The 10000-nt window shown below is 41.2% G+C and overlaps 1 non-coding gene across 1 annotated transcript; it reads right to left on the bottom strand.

Moving 5' to 3' along the window:
- Nucleotides 1-7185: 7185 nt before the first annotated feature.
- LOC123688356 lies at nt 7186-7304 on the bottom strand. Its single transcript, XR_006749883.1, has one exon. It is a non-coding gene; the product is annotated as a 5S ribosomal RNA (ribosomal RNA).
- Nucleotides 7305-10000: the final 2696 nt, after the last annotated feature.

Genomic DNA, 10000 nt, shown 5'->3' with positions numbered 1-10000 from the left:
AGGTAGATATGTTTGACGAAATCGGACATGAGAGAGAAATACGAATAACTCACAAGGGTAAATGTCATCAAATGCATCAGACTATGTGATGAGTAAAATGAAAGATGCACACGATAATTTTAGCTTAAACCATGCCGGAAAGTCGACTTCACGTCGTGCATCGGTACAAAGTTATTCAAGGGGCAAAATAAATTCACGAGAGTAGGTCCGATTACCGCTGGATCAGACGACGATTGTAACTTGTTGGATACGAATGTATCCGATGTATGTACGTCGTCCCTCTCTGATCTGTAGTAAGTGGGCCTACCCAAGATGCACACGATAATTTTAGCTTAAACCATGCCGAAAAGTCGACTTCACGTCGTGCATCGGTACAAAATTATTCAAGGGGCAAAATAAATTCACGAGAGTAGGTCCGATTACCGCTGGATCAGACGACGATCGTAACTTGTTGGATACAAATGTATCCGATGTATGTACGTCGTCCCTCTCTGATCTACGGTACGTGGACCGACCCAAGATGCACACGATAATTTTAGCTGACTTCATGCCGAAAAGTCGGTTCACGTCATGCATCGGTATCTTAAATCGCGCCGTAAAGTCGTTCACGTCATGCATCGGTATCTTAAATCGCGCCGAAAAGTCGGCTCACGTCATGCATCGGCGTCTTTTTTTTGTGCCACCGATGCATGACGTGAACGACTTTTCGGCTCGATTTAAGATACCGATGCATGACGTGAACGACTTTACGGCGCGATTTAAGATACCGATGCATGACGTGAACGACTTTTCGGCGCGATTTAAGATACCGATGCATGACGTGAACGACTTTACGGCGCGATTTAAAGCTATACCGATGCATGACGTAAACAAGATCACACCGATACAGCACGTTAACATTAAAGCCCGCCTAATCCGATCGATGGAGGCCGTCTCGAGTGTCCAACTTGCTCACAAGAGCCGAGAAACAAACCGATGCATCACGTAGACAAGATCGTACCGAATGTTAACACAATCCAAAAGGAAATAATCTTAGATGAATATCGATTCTGATTATTGATTTTTCTTTCGCGATATTGATAGAAGACATCTGAATGAATTTCGAATTAATTCCGAAATCAAAAAAATATTTTCAATAAATTTTTTTTCTAGAGTACCTCGGTCTTTTCTATTTTTTTTCCAAGTTTCGTACGTCAATCAACATACATCCCAGAAAAAATCATCTCTCTAACTATCCTGGTTCAAAAGTTGTATCGGAACTTTTCACGTCGAAAAAGAACATAGGCGAAAAAGGACGTGAACATTATTCCTTATAAAAATCAAACCCGACCATGGATTTTGATTCTGATTGTTGATTATCGCTATTAGAACACATTAGGAGGCAACCAAATCAAATTTGAGAAAATTCCACAATCAGAAAATTTTTTTCGAAAAAAAAAAAAAAATTCGAGAACACCTCGGTCATGGCAAGTTATTTCCCACAATCCATTCCCCAATCAACGTACATCCCAGAAAAAATCATCTCTCTAACTATCCTAGTTCAAAAGTTGTATCGGAACATTTTCACGTCGAAAATATATCTCTAAGTCCAGACCGATGCACCACGTAATCTCGGGCAGACCGATGCACAACGTAAATGACGATCGGGACCGGGGCGATCGGTCGTATCTGACACCGCCGGCTCGGTTCTAACATCGTCAATGAGTCGGGGTTGTAAAAAAGGACGTGAACATTTTTCCTTATAAAAATCAAACCCGACCATGGATTTTGATTCTGATTGTTGATTATCGCTACTAGAACATATAAGGAGGCAACCAAATCAAATTTGAGAAAATTCCACGATCAGAAAATTTTTTTCGAAAAAAAAAAAAAATCGTAATCACCTCGGTCATGGCGAGTTATTTTCCGTATTTCATTCCACAATCAACGTACAACATAGAAGAAATCATCTCTCTAACTATCCTGGTTCAAAAGTTGTATCGGAACATTTCACGTCGTAATATCTCGCCAAGTCCAGACCTCGGCGATAGGTAGTATCTGACACCGTCCGCTCGGGACTGACATCGACTTGGACTCGGGCTGATGATGGGGAGGCGTTTAAGGACGTGAACATTTTTCCTTATAAAAATTAAAGTCGACAATGAATATTGATTCTGATTACTGATTTACGCTTTAAAAACACATTAGAAGGCAACCAAATCGAATTTGAGGAAATTCCACGATCAGAAAATTTTTTTCGAAAAAAAAAAAAATCCGAAAAATATTTTTCGATTCCGATTACTGATTTACTCTTTTAGAACACATTAGGAGGCAACCAAATCAAATTTGAGAAAATTCCACAATCAGAAAATTTTTTTCGAAAAAAAAAAAAATTCGAGGACACCTCGGTCATGGCAAGTTATTTCCCACAATCCATTCCCCGATCCACGTACATCCCAGAAAAAATCATCTCTCTAACTATCCTGGTTCAAAAGTTGTATCGGAACATTTTCACGTCGAAAATATATCTCTAAGTCCAAACCGATGCACCACGTAAACTAGGGCAGACCGATGCACCACGTAATATCGGGCAGACCGATGCAGAACGTAAACTCGATCATACCGATGCTTCACGTAATCTCGATCTTACCGATGCACCACGTAAACAAGGGCAGACCGATGCAGAACGTAAAGTAGATCTTACCGATGCACCACGTAATCTCGATCTTACCGATGCACCACGTAATCTCCATCTTACCGATGCACCACGTGAACTGGATCTTACCGATGCAGAACGTGAATTGGATCTTACCGATGCAGAACGTGAATTGGATCTTACCGATGCACCACGTAAACTCGATCATACCGATGCACCACGTAATCTCGGGCAGACCGATGCACAACGTAAATGACGATCGGGACCGGGGCGATCGGTCGTATCTGACACCGCCGGCTCGGTTCTAACATCGTCAATGAGTCGGGGTTGTAAAAAAGGACGTGAACATTTTTCCTTATAAAAATCAAACCCGACCATGGATTTTGATTCTGATTGTTGATTATCGCTACTAGAACATATAAGGAGGCAACCAAATCAAATTTGAGAAAATTCCACGATCAGAAAATTTTTTTCGAAAAAAAAAAAAAATCGTAATCACCTCGGTCATGGCGAGTTATTTTACGTATTTCATTCCACAATCAACGTACAACATAGAAGAAATCATCTCTCTAACTATCCTGGTTCAAAAGTTGTATCGGAACATTTCACGTCGTAATATCTCGCCAAGTCCAGACCTCGGCGATAGGTAGTATCTGACACCGTCCGCTCGGGACTGACATCGACTTGGACTCGGGCTGATGATGGGGAGGCGTTTAAGGACGTGAACATTTTTCCTTATAAAAATTAAAGTCGACAATGAATATTGATTCTGATTACTGATTTACGCTTTAAAAACACATTAGAAGGCAACCAAATCGAATTTGAGGAAATTCCACGATCAGAAAATTTTTTTCGAAAAAAAAAAAAATCCGAAAAATATTTTTCGATTCCGATTACTGATTTACTCTTTTAGAACACATTAGGAGGCAACCAAATCAAATTTGAGAAAATTCCACAATCAGAAAATTTTTTTCGAAAAAAAAAAAAATTCGAGGACACCTCGGTCATGGCAAGTTATTTCCCACAATCCATTCCCCGATCCACGTACATCCCAGAAAAAATCATCTCTCTAACTATCCTGGTTCAAAAGTTGTATCGGAACATTTTCACGTCGAAAATATATCTCTAAGTCCAAACCGATGCACCACGTAAACTAGGGCAGACCGATGCACCACGTAATATCGGGCAGACCGATGCAGAACGTAAACTCGATCATACCGATGCTTCACGTAATCTCGATCTTACCGATGCACCACGTAAACAAGGGCAGACCGATGCAGAACGTAAAGTAGATCTTACCGATGCACCACGTAATCTCGATCTTACCGATGCACCACGTAATCTCCATCTTACCGATGCACCACGTGAACTGGATCTTACCGATGCAGAACGTGAATTGGATCTTACCGATGCAGAACGTGAATTGGATCTTACCGATGCACCACGTAAACTCGATCATACCGATGCACCACGTAATCTCGGGCAGACCGATGCACAACGTAAATGACGATCGGGACCGGGGCGATCGGTCGTATCTGACACCGCCGGCTCGGTTCTAACATCGTCAATGAGTCGGGGTTGTAAAAAAGGACGTGAACATTTTTCCTTATAAAAATCAAACCCGACCATGGATTTTGATTCTGATTGTTGATTATCGCTACTAGAACATATAAGGAGGCAACCAAATCAAATTTGAGAAAATTCCACGATCAGAAAATTTTTTTCGAAAAAAAAAAAAAATCGTAATCACCTCGGTCATGGCGAGTTATTTTCCGTATTTCATTCCACAATCAACGTACAACATAGAAGAAATCATCTCTCTAACTATCCTGGTTCAAAAGTTGTATCGGAACATTTCACGTCGTAATATCTCGCCAAGTCCAGACCTCGGCGATAGGTAGTATCTGACACCGTCCGCTCGGGACTGACATCGACTTGGACTCGGGCTGATGATGGGGAGGCGTTTAAGGACGTGAACATTTTTCCTTATAAAAATTAAAGTCGACAATGAATATTGATTCTGATTACTGATTTACGCTTTAAAAACACATTAGAAGGCAACCAAATCGAATTTGAGGAAATTCCACGATCAGAAAATTTTTTTCGAAAAAAAAAAAAATCCGAAAAATATTTTTCGATTCCGATTACTGATTTACTCTTTTAGAACACATTAGGAGGCAACCAAATCAAATTTGAGAAAATTCCACAATCAGAAAATTTTTTTCGAAAAAAAAAAAAATTCGAGGACACCTCGGTCATGGCAAGTTATTTCCCACAATCCATTCCCCGATCCACGTACATCCCAGAAAAAATCATCTCTCTAACTATCCTGGTTCAAAAGTTGTATCGGAACATTTTCACGTCGAAAATATATCTCTAAGTCCAAACCGATGCACCACGTAAACTAGGGCAGACCGATGCACCACGTAATATCGGGCAGACCGATGCAGAACGTAAACTCGATCATACCGATGCTTCACGTAATCTCGATCTTACCGATGCACCACGTAAACAAGGGCAGACCGATGCAGAACGTAAAGTAGATCTTACCGATGCACCACGTAATCTCGATCTTACCGATGCACCACGTAATCTCCATCTTACCGATGCACCACGTGAACTGGATCTTACCGATGCAGAACGTGAATTGGATCTTACCGATGCAGAACGTGAATTGGATCTTACCGATGCACCACGTAAACTCGATCATACCGATGCACCACGTAATCTCGGGCAGACCGATGCACAACGTAAATGACGATCGGGACCGGGGCGATCGGTCGTATCTGACACCGCCGGCTCGGTTCTAACATCGTCAATGAGTCGGGGTTGTAAAAAAGGACGTGAACATTTTTCCTTATAAAAATCAAACCCGACCATGGATTTTGATTCTGATTGTTGATTATCGCTACTAGAACATATAAGGAGGCAACCAAATCAAATTTGAGAAAATTCCACGATCAGAAAATTTTTTTCGAAAAAAAAAAAAAATCGTAATCACCTCGGTCATGGCGAGTTATTTTCCGTATTTCATTCCACAATCAACGTACAACATAGAAGAAATCATCTCTCTAACTATCCTGGTTCAAAAGTTGTATCGGAACATTTCACGTCGTAATATCTCGCCAAGTCCAGACCTCGGCGATAGGTAGTATCTGACACCGTCCGCTCGGGACTGACATCGACTTGGACTCGGGCTGATGATGGGGAGGCGTTTAAGGACGTGAACATTTTTCCTTATAAAAATTAAAGTCGACAATGAATATTGATTCTGATTACTGATTTACGCTTTAAAAACACATTAGAAGGCAACCAAATCGAATTTGAGGAAATTCCACGATCAGAAAATTTTTTTCGAAAAAAAAAAAAATCCGAAAAATATTTTTCGATTCCGATTACTGATTTACTCTTTTAGAACACATTAGGAGGCAACCAAATCAAATTTGAGAAAATTCCACAATCAGAAAATTTTTTTCGAAAAAAAAAAAAATTCGAGGACACCTCGGTCATGGCAAGTTATTTCCCACAATCCATTCCCCGATCCACGTACATCCCAGAAAAAATCATCTCTCTAACTATCCTGGTTCAAAAGTTGTATCGGAACATTTTCACGTCGAAAATATATCTCTAAGTCCAAACCGATGCACCACGTAAACTAGGGCAGACCGATGCACCACGTAATATCGGGCAGACCGATGCAGAACGTAAACTCGATCATACCGATGCTTCACGTAATCTCGATCTTACCGATGCACCACGTAAACAAGGGCAGACCGATGCAGAACGTAAAGTAGATCTTACCGATGCACCACGTAATCTCGATCTTACCGATGCACCACGTAATCTCCATCTTACCGATGCACCACGTGAACTGGATCTTACCGATGCACCACGTAATCTCAATCTTACCGATGCACCACGTGAACTGGATCTTACCGATGCAGAACGTGAATTGGATCTTACCGATGCACCACGTAAACTCGATCTTACCGATGCACCACGTAATCTCGATCTTACCGATGCACCACGTGAACTGGATCTTACCGATGCAGAACGTGAATTGGATCTTACCGATGCACCACGTAAACTCGATCTTACCGATGCACCACGTAATCTCAATCTTACCGATGCACCACGTGAACTGGATCTTACCGATGCAGAACGTGAATTGGATCTTACCGATGCACCACGTAAACTCGATCTTACCGATGCACCACGTAATCTCAATCTTACCGATGCACCACGTGAACTGGATCTTACCGATGCAGAACGTGAATTGGATCTTACCGATGCACCACGTAAACTCGATCTTACCGATGCACCACGTAATCTCGATCTTACCGATGCACCACGTGAACTGGATCTTACCGATGCAGAACGTGAATTGGATCTTACCGATGCACCACGTAAACTCGATCTTACCGATGCACCACGTAATCTCAATCTTACCGATGCATCACGTAATCTCGATCTTACCGATGCAGAACGTAAACTCGATCATACCGATGCACCACGTTATCTCGGCAGACCGATGCAGAACGTAAAAAAAAAGCTTACAGCACGCGGTGTTCCCAAGCGGTCACCCATCCAAGTACTAACCGCGCCCGACGCTGCTTGGCTTCAGTGTTCTGACGAGAACTGGCAATTTCAGCGTGGTATGGCCGTAAACAACAAATATAGCGATATTTTCTATGATATCTCACTTTTTGGGAGCGGAAAGGACGTGAACGTTTTTCCTTATAAAAAATGAAATAACTTTTGGATATTAATTCTGATTGTTGATTTAAGTTTTAAGAACACATTAGGACATATCTCAATGAAATTTGAGGGATTTCCGAAATCGAAAAATATTTTTCGAAAAAAAAAAAAAATCCCAGAAGACCTCGGTCATCTCAAGTTTATTTCCATATTCTATTACACAATCAACGTACATCACAAAAGGAACCATCTCTCTAACTATCACAGTTAAATTTTTGTATCGGAACATTTCACGTCGGAATATCTCGCTAAGTCCAGACCGGGGAGATCGGTCGCATTTGACACCGTCCGCTCCGGTCTAACATCGTCTTGGAGTCGGGGTAACGATGGAGAGGCGTTTAAGGACGTGAACATTTTTCCTTATAAAAATTAAAGTCGACAATGAATATTGATTCTGATTACTGATTTACTCTTTTAGTACACATTAGAAGGCAACGCAATCAGATTTGAGGAAATTTCAAGATCAGAAAATTTTTTTCGAAAAAAAAAAAAATTCAAGAACACCTGGGTCATGGCAAGTTATTTCCCACAATCCATTCCACAATCAACGTACAACATAGAAGAAATCATCTCTCTAACTATCCTGGTTCAAAAGTTGTATCGGAACATTTCACGTCGAAATACCTCGCCAAGTCCAGACCGGGGCGATAGGTAGTATCTGACACCGTCCGCTCGGGACTGACATCGACTTGGACTCGGGCTAATGATGGGGAGGCGTTTAAGGACGTGAACATTTTTCCTTATAAAAATTAAAGTCGACAATGAATATTGATTCTGATTACTGATTTACGCTTTAAAAACACATTAGAAGGCAACCAAATCAAATTTGAGGAAATTCCAAAATCAGAAAATTTTTTTTCAAAAAAAAAAAAATCCGAAAAATATTTTTCGATTCTGATTACTGATTTACTCTTTTAGAACACATTAGAAGGCAACGAAATCAAATTTGAGTGAAATCCAAAATCAGAAAATATTTTTCGAAAAAAAAAAAAAATTCGAGAACACCTCGGTCATGGCAAGTTATTTTCCACAATCCATTCCCCAATCAACGTACATCCCAGAAAAAATCATCTCTCTAACTATCCTGGTTCAAAAGTTGTATCGGAACATTTTCACGTCGAAAATATATCTCAGAGTCCAGACCGATGCAGAACGTAAACTCGATCATACCGATGCTTCACGTAATCTCGATCTTACCGATGCACAACGTAAACTAGATCACACCGATGCAGAACGTAAACTCGATCATACCGATGCACCACGTAAACTCAGGCAGACCGATGCAGAACGTGAACTCGATCTTACCGATGCACCACGTAATCTCGATCTTACCGATGCACCACGTAATCTCGATCTTACCGATGCACCACGTAAACTCGGGCAGACCGATGCAGAACGTGAACTCGATCTTACCGATGCACCACGTAAACTAGGGCTGACCGATGCATCACGTAAACGACGATCGAGAGGCGCGAAAGGACGTGAACGTTTTTCATTATAAAAATTGAAATAAATGATAAATAATGATTCTGATTGTTGGTTATCATTTTTAATAAGCATTAGGAGGCAACCAAATGAAATTTGAGGAAATTCCGATAATAGAAAATTTTTTCGAAAAAAAAAAAAAATTCATGAAATCCTCGGTCATCGCAAAATATTTACCATATTCTGTTCGATAATCAACGTATATTTAAGAAGGAATCATATCTGTATCTATCTTGGTTCAAATTTTGTATCGGAACATTTTGACCAAAGTCCGAGCTTCGGCCGAAACAGACACCGCTGACCTGGCCTATCGATCGACCGAGAGTCGGGGATAGAGCGTAAGTGTTGTCTGGAGGGGAACCCTGTGCTCTCCTGACATATATAGGGAAGGTGGTCGCGTTGGGCGATGCAGAACGTTTGGATCGGGAATTATATTTTTGGTTCAGCTATTGGAATATGGTTTATTGTTGGTATATATTGGCGAAATAACGTTCTTACTGACTGGGGATATTCATAAAAATGAGTCCGGAGATTTTCAGATCGAAGTCCGAGTGATCCGACTTGGAAGGCGTGTTGGGTGGGTCGAGATGGCTTAGATAGATCAGACGAGGCGGGCTAAGTGTTGACGTCATGCATCGGTCCATTTTCAGATTGAGTCCGAGTAATCCGACTTTGAAAGAGTGTTGGGTGCGTCGAGACTGTTTAGATAGATCGGACGAGGCGGACTAGGTGTTAACGACATGCATCGGTATATTTTCTGATCGGAGTCCGAAGAAATCGGCCCTAGTAGGCGCAGCGGACGGTCGAGACGGCCTCGGTGGGTCGGATCGATCGGGAAAAGTTTGCTAAATCGTGTCTGGAGGGGAACCTTGGGTTCTCCTGACATATATAGGGGATAAGGTTTGGGTGAACGATTCTTCACGTAAAAGTTGAGTAATTTATTTTTCGATAAGCTTTTGGATATTGATGAGAAGTATATGTATATCTTCGATTAAAAGAATTCTTACCGTCTCCATGTATATTATATTAGATATATAAGAAATAGTTAACGTGATGCATCGGCCGATTTCCGGATCGGAGTTCGAGAGATGCGACTTTCGATGCGCGATGGGTGGTTCGAGA

The sequence above is a fragment of the Harmonia axyridis genome, chromosome X, assembly GCF_914767665.1.
Source record: "Harmonia axyridis chromosome X, icHarAxyr1.1, whole genome shotgun sequence".
Lineage (NCBI taxonomy): Eukaryota > Metazoa > Arthropoda > Insecta > Coleoptera > Coccinellidae > Harmonia > Harmonia axyridis.
Note: the sequence above shows the minus strand (reverse complement) of the source record. Positions and strands in the feature narration are given on the sequence as shown.